The sequence below is a fragment of the Papio anubis genome, chromosome 19, assembly GCF_008728515.1.
Source record: "Papio anubis isolate 15944 chromosome 19, Panubis1.0, whole genome shotgun sequence".
NCBI classification, from domain to species: Eukaryota; Metazoa; Chordata; class Mammalia; order Primates; family Cercopithecidae; genus Papio; species Papio anubis.
In genome coordinates, this window is record NC_044994.1 from 38,876,913 (window position 1) to 38,893,151 (window position 16,239).

At 39.2% G+C, this 16,239-nt stretch overlaps 1 protein-coding gene across 7 annotated transcripts in view; it reads right to left on the minus strand.

The window, feature by feature from the left end:
- The window catches only part of PIAS2 (protein inhibitor of activated STAT 2), a 158,864-nt gene that overhangs the window by 36,328 nt on the left and 106,297 nt on the right, over window positions 1-16,239 (minus strand). The gene's annotated exons all lie outside the window — the stretch shown is intronic.

The window sequence follows — 16,239 nt, forward strand, 5'->3', positions numbered from 1 at the left end:
ATGTCAGTAAAAACCGTTAAAACTGAAATGCAAAGAGGAAAAATGAAAAAATGCACAACAAAATATTCAAGAGCTATGGGACAGTTACAAAAGGTGTAATTCACAAATGGGAATACTAGAGGGAGAAGAAAGGGAACAGAAGAAATATGTGAAATAATAACAGAGAATTTCCCAACATTAGTGATAGACACCACACCACAGATCCCAGAAATTCTGAGAACACCAAAAAGGGTAAATACCAAAAAAGTCTACACTTAGGCATATGATATTCAAACTGCAAAAAAATCAAAGAGAAAATCTTCAAAGAATCCAGAAGAACAAAACACTCTACCTATACAGGGGCATAAATAAAAATTACTTTGTACTTCTCTTCAGAAACCACGTAAGCAATAAAAAAGGAGTAACATATTTAAACATCATACCAGAAGTCTTAGCTAATGCGGTAAGATAAGACAAGGTATGCAGACTGGGAAGAAAGAAAACTTTCTTTACAGATGGGATGATTACTATGATTATGAAGAAAATCCAAAATAATTGATGGGGAAACTTCTGGAACTGATAAATGATTACAGCAAAGTTGGAGAATACAAAGCTGATATACAGAAGTCCATTGCTTTCTTATATATAAGAAATGAACAGTTGGAATTCGAAATAAAAACACAGTATCATTCACAATGGCCTAATTTACATTAGTATTTCATTACCAAATGCAATACTTAAGTATAAACCTAACACAATATATACAAGATCTACATGAGGAAAATTATAAGACCCCAATGAAAGAAATCAAAGGACTAAATAAGAAGAGAGATATTCCATGTCTATGAATAAGAAGACAGTATCATCAAGATGTCAGTTCTTCCCAACTTTATCTACAGAATCAACACAGTTCCAGTCAAAATCTCAGCAAGTGATTTTGTGGATTCCTACAAACACAAACATGACGAACAATGTCTGAGGACTGACTCTACGTGACTTCATGACTAACCATAAAGCTATAGTAATCAAAACAGTGTAGTACTGGCAAAAGGAGAGACAAACAGATCAATGGAAAAGAAAAGAGAGCTCAGAAATAGACCCCCATAAATACAGTCAACTAGTTTTGTTTTTGCTTTTTTTTTTTGAGATGGAGTCTCGCTCTGTTGCCCAGGCTGGAGTGCAGGGGTATGATCTCGAGTCACTGCAATCTCCACCTCCCAGGTTCAAGTGATTCTCCTGCCTCTGCCTCCTGAGTAACTGGGACTGCAGGCACGCACATCACCACACCTGGCTAATTTTTGTATTTTTAATAGGGACGGGGTTTCACCATGTTGGCCAGGCTGGTCTCGAACTACTGATGTCAAGTGATGAGCCCACATCAGCCTAAGGTTCTGGGATTACAGGCACGAGGCACTGTGCCCGGCCCTGATTTCTGACTAAGGAATAAGGCAATGGTAAAAAGATATCTTTTCTCCAAATGCTGCTGGAACTGGAAATCCATATGTAAAAAAATAAATCTACAAACAGACTTCATACTCTACACAAAAATTAACTCATATTGGATCAAAGTCCTAAATGTAAGAGTTACAAACGATAAAACTCTTGGAAGAAAAAATGAGGGTAAGTCTTCATGACCTCGAATTTGGTTGGCAGTGGATTTTTAGATATAAAACCAAAAGCATGAACAACAAAGAAAAAGGCAGATTTGGAGACTTCATCAAAATTTATCTGTGCTTCAAAGGATAGTATCAAGAAAGTGAAAAGACGATCCACAAAATGGGAGAAAATGTTTGCAACTTCGTATTTCTTAATGAAGGCCTTTATCTACAATATATGAAATACTCTTGCAACTAATAAAGTCAGATAGCCCAATTAAAACATAGGCAAAGGATCTGAATAGGTATTTCTCCAAAGACATATACAAATGACCAGGCTGGGCACAGTGGCTCACACCTGTAATCCCAGCACTTTTGGAGGCTGAGATGGGCGGATCACTTGAGCCCAGGAGTTTGAGACCATCCTGGGCAACCATCTGTACCAAAAAAAAAAAAAAAAAAATTAGCTGGGCATGGTGGAAAAAAAAATTAGCCAGGTGTGGTGGTGTGCACCTGTAGTTCCATCTACTCAGGAGGCTGAGGTGGGAGGATCACTTGAACTCAGGAGGTGGAAGTTACAGTGATTGAGATCATGCAACTGCACTCCAGCCTGGGTGAAAGAATGAGACCTTGTCTCTAAAAAAAGAAAGAAAAAATACAAATGATCAATAAACATGAAAAAAAATTTCAACATCATTTGATAAATGATCATTAGAGAAACACAAATCAAAACCATAATCAGATAATACTTCCAACCCACTAGGCTGGCTGTAATAGAAAATGGTAATAACAAATGGTGAGAATTGAAGAAATTGGAACCATCACACATTGCAGGGGAGAATTTACAACGGTGAACAGTCACTTTGGAAAAGCCTGGCAGTTCCTCCAAATGTTAAACATGGAATATATACAACCCAACAATTCTACTCCTAGGTATATACCCTACAGAAATGAAAACCTATGGATACAAGCACATGTAAAAGCACATGTATATGAATGTTCACAGCAGCATCACTTATAATAGCCAAACTGTGGAAACAATCCAAAAGTCTATCAACTAGTCAATGAATAAACAAAGCATGGTATATTCATTCAATGTTGTTGTTATTCGGCCATAAAATGGAATAAAACACTGATAGATCTACAGCATGGATAAATTTTGAAAACATTAGGCTAACTGAATAAAGCCAGTCACAAGATCACATATATGATTCCATATGAAGTGTTCAGAACAAGCAAATACCTAGAAACAGAAAGTAGATTAGTGGTTGCCTAGTGTTGGGAAGTATAGTTCAATGAATGGGGAGTGACTGCTAATGGGTATGTAGTTTTTTTTTAGGGTAAGAATAATGAACTAAAATTGATCAGGGTGATGATTACACAATGCTGTGAAAAATACTAAAAAAGCAATAAACCATACACTTTATTTATTTATTTTTTATTATACTTTAAGTTCTAGGGTACACGTGCACAATGTGCAGGTTTGTCACATATATATAATTGTGCCATGTTGGTGTGCTACACCCACCAACTCGTCAGCACTCATCAACTCATCATTTACATCAGGTATAACTCCCAATGCCATCCCTCCCCCCTCCCCCCTCCCCATAATAGGCCCTGGTGTGTGATGTTCCCCTTCCAGAGTCCAAGTGATCTCATTGTTCAATTCCCACCTATGAATGAGAACATGCGGTGTTTGGTTTTCTGTTCTTGCAATAGTTTGCTGAGATGATGGTTTCTAGCTGCATCCATGTCCCTACAAAGGACACGAACTCATCCTTTCTTATGGCTGCATAGTATTCCATGGTGTATATGTGCCATATTTTCTTAATCCAGTCTGTCACTGATGGACATCTAGGTTGATTTCAAGTCTTTGCTATTGTGAATAGCGAGCAATAAACATACGTGTGCATGTGTCTTTATAGCAGCATGATTTATAATCCTTTGGGTATATACCCAGTAATGGGATGGCTGGGTCATATGGTATTTCTAGTTCTAGGTCCTTGAGGAATAGCCATACCGTTTTCCACAATGGTTGAACTAGTTTACAATCCCACCAACAGTGTAGAAGTTGTTCCTATTTCTCCACATCCTCTCCAGCACCTGTTGTTTCCTGACTTTTTGATGATCACGATTTGAACTGGTGTGAGATGGTATCTCATTGTGGTTTTGATTTGCATTTCTCTGATGGCCAGTGATGATGAGCATTTTTTCATGTATCTGTTGGCTGTATGCATGTCTTCTTTTGAGAAATGTCTGTTCATATCCTTTGTCCACTTTTTGATGGGGTGGTTTTTTTCTCATAAATTTGTTTGAGTTCTTTGTAGGTTCTGGATATTAGCCCTTTGTCAGATGAGTATATTGCAAAAATTTTCTCCCATTCTGTAGGATGCCTGTTCACTCTGATGGTAGTTTCTTTTGCTGTGCAGAAGCTCCTTAGTTTAATTACATCCCATTTGTCAATTTTGGCTTTTGTTGCCGTTGCTTTTGGTGTTTTAGACATGAAGTCCTTGCCCACGCCTATCTCCTGAATGGTATTATCTAGGTTTTCTTCTGGGGTTTTTATGGTTTTAGGTCTAACATTTAAGTCTCTAATCCATCTTGAATTAATTTTCATGTAAGGAGTAAGGCAAGGATCCAGTTTCAGCTTTCTACTTACGGCTAGCCAATTTTCCCAGCACCATTTATTAAACAGGGAATCCTTTCCCCATTTCTTGTTTTTCTCAGGTTCGTCAAAGATCAGATGGCTGTAGATGTGTGGTGTAGATGTGTGGTATTATTTCTGAGGGCTCTGTTCTGTTCCATTGGTCTATATCTCTGTTTTGGTACCAGTACCATGCTGTTTTGGTTACTGTAGCCTTGTAGTATAGTTTGAAGTCAGGTAGCGTGATGCCGCCAGCTTTGTTCTTTTGACTTACCTGTCTTGGCAATGTGGGCTCTTTTCTGGTTCCCTATGAACTTTAAAGCAGTTTTTTCCAATTCTTTGAAGAAAGTCATTCGTAGCTTGATGGGAATGGCATTGAATCTATAAAATTACTTTGGGCCATTTGAACGATATTGATTCTTCCTATCCATGAACATGGTATGTTCTTCTATTTGTTTGTGTCCTCTTTTATTTCACTGAGCACTGGTTTGTAGTTCTCCTTGAAGAGGTCCTTTAGATTCCTTGTAAGTTGGATTCCTAGGTATTTTATTCTCTTTGAAGCAATTGTGAATGGGAGTTCATTCATGATTTGGCTGTTTGTCTGTTACTGGTGTATAAGAATGCTTGTGATTTTTGCACATTAATTTTGTATACTGATACTTTGCTGAAGTTGCTTATCAGCTTAAGGAGATTTCAGGCTGAGATGATGGGGTTTTCTAAATATATAATCATGTTATCTGCAAACAGGGACAATTTGACTTCTTCTTTTCCTAACTGAATACCCTTTATTCCTTTCTCTTGCCTGATTGCCCTAGCCAGAATTTCCAACACTATGTTGAACAGGACTGGTGAGGAAATCCCTGTCTTGTGCCAGTTTTCAAAGGGTATCCAGTTTTGCCGATGAGTATGATGTGGCTGTGGGTTTGTCATAAACAGTTCTTATTATTTTGAGATACGTTCCATCAATACCGTTATTGAGTTTTAGCATGAAGAGGGCTGTTGAATTTTGTCAAAGGCCTTTTCTGCATCTATTGAGATAATCATGTGCTTTTAGTCTTTAGTTTGTGTGTTTATATACTGGATTATGTTTATTAGATGTAGGTCAGCCTTGCATCCCAGGGATGAAGCCGCTGATCATGGTGGATGAGCTTTTGATGTGCTGGGTTCGGTTTGATATTTTGTTGAGGATTTTGCATCGATGATATCAGGGATATTGGTCTAAAATTCTCTTTCTTCGCCCTTGCAGGCTTGGGTATCCAAAGGATGCTGGCTTCAAAATGAGTTAGGGAGAATTCCCTCTTTTTCTATTGATTGGAATATTTTCAGAAGAAGGAATATTACCAGCTCCTCCTTGTACCTCTGGTAGAATTAAAATGAATCCGTCAGTCTTGGGACTTTTTGGTTGGTGAGCTATTAATTGTGCCTCAATTTCAGAATTTTGTTGGTGTATTCAGGGGATTCAACTTCTTCCTGGTTTAGTCTTGGGAAGAAATTAATGAGGTGTCAGAAATTATCTAATTTCTTCTAGGTTTTCTAGTTTATTTGCGTAGGGTGACATAGTATTCTCTGATGGTAGTTTGTGACTTCTGTGGGGTTGGTGGTGATATCCCCTTTATCTTGTGCGTCTGTTGATTCTTCTCTCTTTTCTTATTAGTTTATAACGGTCTAACAATTTTGTTTGAATCTTTCAAAATCAGCTCCTGGATTCACTATTGATTTTGGAGGGTTTTTTGTGTCTCTATCTCCTTCAGTTCTGCTCCGATCTTAGTTACTTCTTGCCTTCTGCTAGCTTTTGAATGTGTTTGCTCTTGCTTCTCTAGTTCTTTTAATTGTGATGTTAGGGTGTCAATTTTAGATCTTTCCAGCTTTCTCTTGTGGGCATTTAGTGCTATAAATTTCCCTCTACACACTGTTTTAAATGTGTCCCAGAGATTCTGATATGTTGTATCTTTGTTCTCATTGGTTTCAAAGAACATCTTTATTTCTGCCTTCATTTCGTTATGTACCCAGTAATCATTCAGGAGCAGGTTGCCCACTTTCCATGTGGTTGAGTGGTTTTGATTGATTTTCTTAGTCGTGAGTTCTCGTTTGATTGCACTGTGGTCTGAGAGACAGTTTGCTATAATTTCTGTTCTTTTACATTTGCTGAGGAGTGCTTTATTTCCAATTATGTGGTCAATTTTGGAGTAAGTGCGATGTGGTGCTGAGAAGAATGTATATTCTGTTGATTTGGGGTGGGGAGTTCTGTAGACGTCTATTAGGTCCCCTTGGTGCAGAGTTGAGTTCAATTCCTGGATATCCTTGTTAACTTTCTGTCTCATTGATCTATCTAATGTTGACAGTGGGTGTTGAAGTCTCCCATTATTGTAGCCCATTAAGTCTCTTTGTAATGATCTCTAAGGACTTGCTTTGAATCTAGGTGCTCCTGTGTGGGTGCATATATATTTAGGATAGTTGGGCTCTTCCTGTTAGATTGATCCCTTTACCATTATAAATAGCCTTCTGTGTGTCTTTTGATCTTTGATGGTTTAGGGTGTGTTTTATCAGAGACAGGATTGCAGCCTGCTTTTTTTTTTTTTTTTTGTTCTCCATTTTGCTTGGTAAGTCTTCCTCTATCCCTTTAATATGAGCCCAGCTATATGTGTGTCTCTGCATGTGAGATGGGTCTCCTGAATACAGCAAACTGATGGGTGGCTCTTTGCCAACATTTAGTCCTGTGTCTTTTAATTGGACCATTTCGTCCATTTACATTTAAGGTTAATATTGTTGTAATGAACTTGATCCTGTCATTGTGATATTAGCTGGTTATTTTGTAGTTGGTGCAGTTTCTTCCTAGCATTGATGGTCCACATTTTGGCATGTTTTGCAATGGTTGAGTACTGGCTGTTCCTTTCCATGTTTAGTGCCCTTCAGGATCTCTCGCAGAGGGCAGACCTGGTGTGGTGACAAAATCTCTAAGCATTTGCTTGTCTGTAAAGGATTTTATTTCTCCTTCACTGATGAAACTTAGTTTGGCTGGATATAAAACTGTGGGTTGAAAATTCTTTCTTTAAGAATGCTGAATATTGTGGCCCCACTCTCTTCTGGCAGGCTTCTGCAGAGATCTGCTGTTAGTCTGAGATGGGCTTCCCTTTGTGGGTAACCTGACCTTTCTCTCTGGCTTGCCACAAGATTTTCCTTCATTTCCAACTTTGGTGGTCGTGGTGTGGGTTTGCTTGTCTTAGAGGAGCCATCTTTGTTCTTATTTCCTGAATTTGAATGTTGGCCTGCTGGGATTGGGAAGTTCTCCTGGATGATATCACCGAAAGAGTGTTTCCAACTTGGTTCATTTTCCCCTCACTTTCAGGCACACCAATCAGACATGGGTGGTCTTTCACATAATCCCACATATTTCTTGGAAACTTTGTTCGTTTCTTTTCCTTTTTTCTCTAGACCTACTTCTCTCCTTCATTTTCCACACTCATTTCATCTGCTCATTGACTCTTCAGTTAGTCCGAGTGGGTTGAAGCTTGTACATTTGTCACGTATCTCTTGTCATGGTTTTTATCTCTGTCAGTTCGTTTATGGCCTTCTCTGCATTGATTATTCTAGTTATCCATTCTTCCATTCTTTTTTCAAGATTTTTAGTTGTTTTGCACTGGGTACATAGTTCCTCCTTTAGCTCTGAGAAGTTTGATCGACTGAAGCCTTCTCCTCTCAACTCATCAAAGTCATTCTCCATCCAGCTTTGATCCGCTGCTGGTGATGAGCTGTGTTCCTTTGTAGGGGGAGATGTGCTCTTATTTTTTGAATTTTCAGCTTTTCTGCCCTGCTTTTTTCCCATCTTTGTGGTTTTATCTGCCTTTGGTCTTTGATGCTGGTGATGTACTGATGGGGTTTTGGTGTGGGTGTCCTTTCTGTTAGTTTTCCTTCTAACAGTCAGCTGTAGGTCTGTTGGAGATTGCTTGAGGTTCACTCCAGGCCCTGTCTTCCTGGGTATCAGCAGCAGAGGCTGCAGAAGATAGAATATTGCTGAACGGCGAGTGCTGCTGTCTGATTCTTGTTCTGGAAGCTTCATCTCAGGGGTGTACCCTGCCATGTAAGGTGTGAGGTGTGGGTCTGCACCTCAGTTGAAATGCAGAAATCACCCGTCTTCTGTGTCACTCACGCTGGGAGCTGGAGGCTGGAGCTGTTCCTATTCAGGCATCTTGCTCCCGACTCTAAACCATACACTTTAAATGGGTGAACTTTATCTGTGTTAGAGAGTTGAAATGTGTCACACCATTAGGGGGAAAAATATACATACATATATATGTATGTATGTTGGAATCCCGACCCTTCATTCCTCAGAATGTGACCTTACTTGGCAATAAGGTCTTCATAGGGGTAATCTAATTAAATGAGGTCATTAAGGTGGATCCTAATCCAATATACCTCTTGCCCTAACAAATAGGGGAAATTTGGACACAGACAAACATGCATAGAAGGAAGACTATATAAAGAGACACAAGGAGAAGACTGCCACCTACAAGCCAGTGAGAAAACCTGCAACACATTCTTCCCTACGAGTCCTTAGAAGGAAACAACCCTGCTGACACTTTCATTTCAGACTTGTAGCCTGCAGATCCTGAGACAACACATTTCTGTTAAGATACCCTATTTGTGGAGCTTTGTAAAGGCAGCCCCAGCATATATGTAAAGCTATACATGTAAAGCTTTACGTGTGTATATATACACACACACAGCAATCCACATACTGTGTATATATATACATATATACATGTATACATATGTACGTATAGCTATACACAAATGTACTTTACATATATATGTATAGACACACAAAGGAACATGAATATATACATATACACACACATAAACAACTTATAAGAAAGTCACTTCAAATACAATGGAATAGTTAAGTTGCAAGTAAAAACTGTTCCAGACACCTGATTAGCAAAACAAAAAATCATGGCTAGTGGAATATTAATAGTTGAGCATATCAAGGAATGTAGGTCAAGTGGCTGGGGGAAATGCCGCTGACCGGCAAGATTACACCTACATTTCCAGGGTAGAGAGAAAATGAGTTCCCGAAGGTAGAAAAAGACGTGTTGGCACAATAACCAAGAAATGGAAGAGACTGTGTCAACTGCAGATGTTGAAGCTAGTAAAAATCAAGCCCAAGAGACCTGGCAATTAGGAGCACATTTGACTTCAACAAAAATTAATTCCAGGAGTGTGAGGGCAGCTGAGATTCTAGCAAGTAAACTACCTGCCAGCAACTTTAGGAGATTACCCCTGCCACTCTGTGGCACCAATGTGACAAAACCCCAACCTTGAATAAATCCAGCCTCTGACTTCTTCCACAACCATGGCTTCGACAATGGGCATTACTGAAGAAAGCTCTGCCATTTAGCTATCACTGCAAGTCTACAGTGTCCAACTCACCTCTAGTCCATTCTCTGATTCTCCAGGATTGCTATTTGAAACTGGCTGTTATCCTCATACATCATCCTTACCTCCTCCTTGCTTCTGGAACCAATCACATGGTTCTCAAAGACATGAAAGTCAAACCACTAAGAAACTCTTTTAACTCTCTGCTGTTCAAATGACACACATGCCTATGTCCATACCCATCCCTTCATCTGCCTTTGATCTGGATACCACTGAAATTGTTCTTGATGAAATTACCAGATACGGCCTGGTTAAGAAAGCCAAAGGAAGACAAAAATTATCATAATTCCTCACTTATAAGATGCATATTCATCCCTCCTCAACATTTTAAGAGGATACATATTGAAGTACTTTCATTGACCATGAAAGCAATGGGTCATAGTTTAGCGTTTTTCTTTAATGTCTTACAATCAGGCACTTAGATTCAATCAAATATGGTGTTGTTTTAAATGAAAGCTTTTTTAAAAAATGGATACTTACCTTTTTAGGTTGTATTAGCAGCTTTTAACTCCAGTAACCACTTGCTTCTTGAAATACTCTATTTTTTGGCCTCTGTAATACATTATTTTCCTTCAGTCTCAGCTGATCCTTCTTGATCTCCTTGTGTTCCTTTTCCAGTCTTTTTTGCTCACTCATCAACTCCTCTGGATGAATTCATCCACTTTGATAGTTTCAGTGCTACTACCCATCAATTGTGGGGTATGTCTATAGCTTGTCAAATAGCAGGTGGGCATGTCTTTCAGAAATCAGGTCAACTGATTTTTGTCCCAGTTCCAAAGTATTGAGTCTAATAATGATTTGGGTCAGGTGGCTAGCCATAAGAGACTGAGGATAAATTATATTTACAATTGTATTGTATCAGTGTGGTGTACCTGACCCAGATAAGGTGGTCCTCAATACTTAACCTAGAGTAGATCATACGAAGAATTTCTCCAGCCTTTTATACACAGTAGGGTGGGTCTACAAGGAGTTGCTTACACTTTCAGGTTTAATACAACACCTATTCCCACATTATTATCCCCACTGTGCACTGTTCTACCCACCCCTTGTTAATGGCCCTTGCCCCTGTAAGTTTTTGGAGTTCAGAAGGTGAGTATGCTGCCTTCCAACACCTCAGTATCCATCTCCTGTACCAATCACCCTAAACATGCACCTCCTTCTGTTTTCCTCTCTTGGTGAATGCTTACTGCTGAGGTATTATATATTCCAAAGGTATTGAATTTCCAGTCAGCATAAGTCAAGTGCAAATGGTTATCCACTATTTCTTCATCCACCAATATTTACTGGGTACCTTCTATGTACCACATATCATGTTAGGCTCTGGGATGCAAGTTAAAAGTTATCACCCCTGCCCTCATGGAGCTTACAATCTAGCAGGGGAAACAGACAATATGCAGGGATTATTTTACATATTAATAGTGTATGAACAGGGTACTGTGATAATAGTTAGGAAATACTTGCTTTTTAGATAGAATGATCAAGAAAGGCCTTTGAGAAAGTAGTTAAAAACTGGATTTGAAGCCTGACTCCTCAATTACCAGCTGCACGACCTTGGACAAGTAAGTCACTCATCTGCTCAGAATCTGTTTCCACATTTGTAATATGGAGATAATCATACCAAACTCAACAAATTATCATTACTACTAATGATCATGAAAACTCTTCAATGCCTCATCACTGTTTTACAAGGCCCTTCACGATCTATCTATGCATATTTCTCAATATTCCTTAGCAAACTTTCAGCAATTCTAAACATTTTCAGCCCTCTTTTTGGACAAGCTTTTAATCAATTCACATTTCTCTACATTACTTCTATCAAATCATTGAGGTGCCTCATTTACATGCTCTTGTAGCACCCTATACTTTGCCTTTTACCATTAACATTGTAATCTCCCTATTTCACATCTCTGTTGATGCTACTGGAGCACAACTTTGGTGGGGACAGGAACCTGTCTTGTGTTTCAAGTGCCTGATACAATGCCTGGCACCTAATATAATCTCAAATACTTGATGACTGAGACCATCTGTAAGCCAAGAAAAGCAGCAGTAGAGAGGTGAGAGACATGGAGATAAGAGAGGGGAAGTCTGACAGGGTAAGGTCCTGAAGATGACAGGAGGAGACCAGAGTCAAATGCCCATGTGGCTGAGTTGACCTTAAAGGCCTACTTCATTCTCTGAGACTGGAAATAAAAAAGGACGGAGGTGGTCATAGGTGGGGAAGAAATCATGCTGATGGACTGTCCCTTCTGTTTGAATTAAGCAGCAAAGCCATCTTCTGAGAAGGAAGTGGTCTGAAAAGAAAGCAATAACATTTGTTATAACTGATGAGAATGGGCAAAGGAACTATGCTAAGTCATGTCAGAGGATGGATAGGTGACTGAGATTTGTTCAAGGCTGCAATAATGAAAGAGCAGTCTAAGCTGGACAAGTAGCAAAGAGGAAAACAGAAGGTGTGGTTCAGTAGAAGAAAATGTTGGAGGTAAAGTAACCAAAACCTCACAGACCAACTTGCATAAATCACCTATAGAATGCTGAAGATATTGAGAATAATGACCAGAATCAACGATGGCAAGGAACCCTGTGAGCCAAAGCCTCCAGCAAATCAAGAGGAATGATTAGGCAGTTATAAGACTAGAGGCAGCTGATAGTGTAACCTCTTAGCATGAGCCTCAGAGGCAGAGATTTTTGAGAGGCGTTAACGATGGAGTAGGGGGAAGGACAGCAACCACTGTATCTTGAGATATGTAGAATGTGAACACAGCCCACGCTGGTGTGAGCTGTAGGGGATGGCAGGTGGCAGCCAAATTTGTTATGGGCAAGGCAGTGAAGAGAAAAATCAAAAGAAAAGGCTAAGATGTAGCCAAGAATGGCCTAGGAAGGGATCAGTAACTAGAACATAATACAGAATGGAGATAAGTGAAGACAAAAATGGATGACAAGGGAGGTTTGTACTTTTATTTAAAAGACTGCAGAAAAACCAGGAATGAGCCTCACGGATGCTTCCTTTCTGAAATCCCATGCTTACCATTCAATTCATCACTGTCTCCATACGTGATTCATCTTCACTCTAAACTGCCTCCTGTCTCTGTAAATAGTGCCATTAACATCCAAGTTACCCAGGCTTGAAAAATGGATACAAAATGGACTCAATCCTTACTCATATATCCAGTCACTGAATCTTGAGTCTTCCTCTGAAGTGGCTTCAGTATCCACTCCTTCCTTATTACTCTGGCCATCCTCTGAAACCAGTTCTCATGATTTTAAGTCTAGATTCCCATACCAGTCTCCTAGGCAGCACAGCTAATTAATGTCACTTCAGTTCAGGCAGAGAGCTTTTGGTGTAAGTCTGGGTCAGACTCCCAAGTCCACTACTCATTCACTGTGACCTTGGAAAACCTATCTAAACCTGTTTCATTTGTAAAATGGGGAATAACACCACTTTCCTCTGAGGAGCTATTCCAAGAATAAGACATTCTTTTACCCTGTTTTATAACAGGGTAACACTCTTCGTCATTTAAAAGAATTACGCTTTGAGAACACAAAATAAAGCTTTTTTTAAAAGCCATTCAGAAATAGGAAGGTTTGGGAAATGATTGGCATTTGCCAATCAAGAAAATGTTGTACCTCAAACATCTGAAGATAGCAATCTGTTTTTCCTTTCCCCGCAGCTACCCTTATTGGAAACATAAGGGAATAGAAAGTGAAAATAGGCAATGTTTGCCTGTTTTTATAGTTTTTAGCCTTACCACTTTTCAGTTTGGGGACTGAATGCCTTTGGCTCAGTAGATTCTACTGGCTTTGGGGAGCTCAGAAAGGCCATAATCGGGCCTACTGGAAGAGGAAAAAGAGAGCTGACCTCTAAGGGCAGGCCTTAGGTACAAGCGGCTTTTTAAAAAAAGTGACAACACTTTTGAACTAAAAATGGAAAATGTAGTCTGACAAAGAATATTTGTGCAACTTTACAGTGCAAGTAAAATCACGTGAAAAGCTTGGATAGCCATATGCAGGTGTTTCTGGAACATGTCAGATTGTGTGTGTGTGTGTGTGTATAATTTTTTTTTGAGACGGTCTTGCTTTGTAAGTGTAGTGGCACAATCTCAGATCACTGAAATCTCTGCCTCCCAGGTTCAAGCAATTCTCCTGCCTCGGTATCCCAAGTAGCTGGGACTACAGGCGCCCTGCCATCACACCCAGCTAATTTATGTATTTTTGCTAGAGATGGGGTTTCACCATGTTAGCCAGGCTGGTCTCCAACTCCTGACTTCAGGTGATCCGCTCGCCTCGGCCTCCCAAAGTGCTGGGATTATAGGCGTGAGCCTCCGCGCCCGGCTCATGTCAGATGTATTTAAAACTAAGAAAGCCTGGGAAAATCTCTGCCAAAGATCTCCAAATCAGTTAACCCCGTTCCACAGGGTCAGAAGGGCAGAGTGTCTTAGTGCAGATGCCTGCATAAAGATAAAATATTTCATGTTCTTGGAAAATATGGCTAGACCACTCTTCTCATACCATCCAGCTGCAGTATAAATTAGCATACCCATGTGGAAAAGTGATATGAATCAACAACTACAAAAGTGTTCATATACCCTTGACCAGAAATTCTACTTCCAGTATCTATCCTAAGAAAATAATTTATGCACATAGACATTCACCATGGCATTATGAGATACAATCTAAACTGTTCAAAATAAGGACAGGTTTTATGAATCATGGTACATCCATAACAACGGAGTACCATAAAATAAATAATAGTTGACACAGTTTTTAATGACATGGAATAATGCTTGTAGATTGAGGGGAAAAACCCCAAGACACAAATTAGACTGAGAATGATGAAACTATGTAAAAATATACAGAAGTAGCAAAGACACTGGCAACGGATATGCAAAAATATCAAGTGATTTTTTTTCTGGTGACAGAATTATAGGCAATTGTTATACTTTTCTGTATTGTCTAAATTTTCCGCAATAAGCATGTACTACTTACATAAACAGAAAAAACAAACATTACTCAACCAGGCAAGCATTAACGAATGGACATTGTATACAGCTTTATTTCTTTCTTTTAGGAATTGCAGGTTCCTAACAAAGTGGGGGTGAGGGGGGTGTTACAAACCAGTCACTTGGCAGGAACATTAGACTCCAAAAGCACAGAAATGCTTAATTTTCTTCTACCTGTTTCACCACATTCATGTAGAATTGTAGTAAAAAAGATGGTGAATCAGGTTGAATCATCAATCTACATGACAACTTAAAGCTCCCAAATCACATGAACCCAGGACCACTAAATCTAATGTCAGACATGTTTAAATGGTGCACTGCTCTACATTTTTCTATGATGAAAAGAGCTAGAAAATAATGGTAATGTCATTATGACATTCCACGAAAATGGAGGAAATCTTGCAGGAAAAATTAAGAAAATAAAAATGTTTACTAAAGAAAGAATGGTCTGGCTAAGTGCTTTTTTTGTTTGTTTTTTGTTTTTTTAAACCAACTGAAGGCCAGAGAAATGAAAGGCATACCTATGAATTAAATTAATGTTAAAAAAAAATTGACTTTACTTAAAATACAAACAAATGTCAACTAATGAATACTTTATTGGCAGAAAAAAAAGACAATTTGGCTGGAAATGGTGAGTGTCTTGGACTGGTCTAAAGGAAGAACGTCTGAAAGGTCTGAATGTCAAAGTCAGAACAGTCTCTGGTCCATCCTACTTTGCCTAAAATCCAACATTTTACCTTTCTTCAAATTCCTCAAGACTAAGGAAAACTTGGTTTTATACCAAGAATTATGAATCAACCTATACTTGCCATCCCTTACATCATATTTTCATTCTAGCTTTTCTGAAACACATTACCATATAAATGCCATATAACCTAAATTCACCTCAATGCTTTCATTCTGCCTTTACAATTATCTAAGGACAGATGCCAAGTTTTTATAACTTCAGCCTAGAAAATCCTGAAGTGGCTCACCTAATGGTCAGAAAGTGAGTGAGTGAAAACAGACCTCAGGCACAAAGCTATTTTCAGCACCAATTACACTGGGGGATTACCAGAGCAAGAAAAGCCCTTCATAGTTCTAAGTGAAGAAAGATAAAAACATTTTATTTTGGCCGGGCATGGTGGCTCATGCCTGTAAATCCCAGCACTTCGGGAGGCCAAGGCAGGCAGATCACCTGAGGTCGGGAGTTCGAGACCACCCTGACCAAAATGGAGAAACCCCGTCTACTAAAAATACAAAATTAGCTGAGCGTGGTGGTTCATGCCTGTAATCCCAGCTACTTGGGAGGCTGAGGCAGGAGAATCGCTTGAACCCTGGAGGCAGAGGTTGCGATGAGCCAAGATTGCGCCATTATACTCCATCCTGGGTAACAAGAGCAAGATTCAGCCTCAAAAAAAAAAAAAAAAAAAAAAAAAAAAAAAAAAATTTGATTTTAGGAGACTGACAATTACAGTTCATTTCCTAAGATAATCTAGGTGACAGCTAAGACAACCCCTCTGAAACTCCCTTATATCTGGTTAAGCAGAAATCTGGGGTAGCAAAATAAACTACTAGAAAGTTAGGGTCTGGATAAGAAACAGTGACCATA